A 2,500-nucleotide genomic window follows, 5' to 3' on the forward strand; every position below is an offset into this window, starting at 1 on the left:
ATCAGGCGTGACGCGAGAACCTTGTGAAAGGTCCGCGCCAACACCGAGCAGACCGTAATGGGGCGAAAGTCAGCGGGGGATGTTGGTGCAGCCGTTTTGGGGAGAAGTGACGTCCGGGCGCGAAGCAGACGCTCGGGGAGGGCGCGGGCCAGGAGGAAGAGGTTCAAGAGTTTCACCAGGACTTCATGCGGCAGGCGCCGCAGCTCCGCTGGAGTCAGGCCGTCCGGCCCGGCTGCCGATCCCCTGGGCGGCAAGGCAGCAGCGACCTCCTCACGTGTGACCGGCCCCCATAGGCACTCAGGAGCGACAGGCTCCGAGTGCGGGAGAAGGCGGTCACGGATGAAGCCGGCGGTGGAGATCGGCTTCTTCGTGAAGAGGTCCGCCCAGAAGTCCAGCAGACCGGGGATGTCGGGTGGCGGCTGCAGCAGGGTGCCGTCCAGCAAGCCGCGCACGCAACGTGCACGCGACCTACGGAAGGCGTCCTGTGTCCGCGCGTATTCCCAGCGGCGCCGCTTGCGCTTCTGCAGCGGCGGGGCGGCAGGCGGCCGCTTAGATGGTTGGCGCGGCCGCTGTGTCCTGGTGATCGACCTCTCCCCCCTGGACCCGACCGACGCAAGGGCATCCGGGAGCATGCCCAGGATGACATCGGGCGGCGTGCCCCGCCCCAGACCAATGACTCGATCCAGGGCAGAGAAACGCTGGGCGGAAGCAGGTAGCCCCGCCAGATGCTCCCAGATGGCGGCGTCAGTCGGCCCCTCCGGCGGCGGCCCGGTGGTGTCGGCCGCGAAGTCCTCGACTGCGTCGACGGGCGGCGCAGCGGCCTCGCCCGCGTCAGGCAGCGAGCTCGCTGCTCCACGGCGGGACGCCGGCTCTTCACCCCGACCGATCTCAAGTGCCTCCATGAATTGGCGGACAAGCTGCTTGTGGGCAGCTTGCCGCCGTCGGCACTTGATTGCCTCAAGCGTTCGGTCGGGGAACATCCTGGTAAGTTCTTGATTTACAAAGAAGAACCGGGCGTCCCTCTCCAGGAACAGTTCGGCCTCTGCCTTGGCGAGCGACAGGACTTCTTCCTCCGTCCACCTCGCGCGATGCCTCTCCGTCACGATCTCAGCGTTGGCGGCCGCAGGGTGTTGGCGGCGGCGATGGACCCCGAGACCGTTCTTCGTGGTAAAAGTGCGGTGGCACTCACTGCAAGCAAAGGGAGCTACACAAACTATCGCATTTTCGTTACGGCCGGTTGGCCGGATAGGTGCTGGGGTAGCTGGGGTGGCACCTTCAGCGGAAGGGCCACCATCTCTTGTTTCTTGTCGGCTGCCCCCAACTATAAAGGGATAATGCGAGGGGGGGCTGGTAACCCCCCCAGGCCCCTGGTGCGGTCTTCCACTCTGCAAAAATCAGCGGGCCCACGAGAAGGGGAGAAGACCGCAGGAGAGGAGAGGCTAAGAGGGCTAGGCCCATGTATTGCGCATCACTCTCCCTGTAACTATAACCCAAGGAAGGCACCTCGCAGCAGCAGCACGACTACATCAAGACCGCACTTCGAAAAGCCAAGTCCGGATGCAGCCACACCGCCGCCACTTGGCCACTTAAGAGAGTCATAGTTACTCCCGCCGTTTACCCGCGCTTGCTTGAATTTCTTCACGTTGACATTCAGAGCACTGGGCAGAAATCACATTGCGTCAACACCCGCTAGGGCCATCGCAATGCTTTGTTTTAATTAGACAGTCGGATTCCCCCAGTCCGTGCCAGTTCTGAGTTGATCGTTGAATGGCGGCCGAAGAGAATCCGCGCACCCGCGCGCCCCCGGAGGAGCACGCTAAGGCGGACGCGGCCTCGCAGCAAGGAAGATCCGTGGGAGGCCAAGGCACGGGACCGAGCTCGGATCCTGCACGCAGGTTGAAGCACCGGGGCGCGAACGCCGCGCAGGCGCGCGCATCCTGCACCGCCGGCCAGCACGAGGCCAACCAACGGCGAGAGCAGACCACGCCCGCGCTAAACGCCCGCACTTACCGGCACCCCTACGGCACTCACCTCGCCCAGGCCCGGCACGTTAGCGCTGACCCACTTCCCGACCAAGCCCGACACGCCCCGATCCTCAGAGCCAATCCTTATCCCGAAGTTACGGATCCAATTTGCCGACTTCCCTTACCTACATTATTCTATCGACTAGAGGCTCTTCACCTTGGAGACCTGCTGCGGATATGGGTACGAACCGGCGCGACACCTCCACGTGGCCCTCTCCCGGATTTTCAAGGTCCGAGGGGAAGATCGGGACACCGCCGCAACTGCGGTGCTCTTCGCGTTCCAAACCCTATCTCCCTGCTAGAGGATTCCAGGGAACTCGAACGCTCATGCAGAAAAGAAAACTCTTCCCCGATCTCCCGACGGCGTCTCCGGGTCCTTTTGGGTTACCCCGACGAGCATCTCTAAAAGAGGGGCCCGACTTGTATCGGTTCCGCTGCCGGGTTCCGGAATAGGAACCGGATTCCCTTTCGCCCAA

The 2,500-nt window shown here is 63.4% G+C and overlaps 1 pseudogene; it reads right to left on the reverse strand.

Annotated features, from left to right (window-relative positions):
* The window catches only part of LOC124591151, a 7,962-nt pseudogene that overhangs the window by 3,493 nt on the left and 1,969 nt on the right, over positions 1–2,500 (reverse strand).

This window comes from Schistocerca americana, unplaced genomic scaffold (assembly GCF_021461395.2).
Source record: "Schistocerca americana isolate TAMUIC-IGC-003095 unplaced genomic scaffold, iqSchAmer2.1 HiC_scaffold_809, whole genome shotgun sequence".
In the NCBI taxonomy this organism is placed as follows: domain Eukaryota; kingdom Metazoa; phylum Arthropoda; class Insecta; order Orthoptera; family Acrididae; genus Schistocerca; species Schistocerca americana.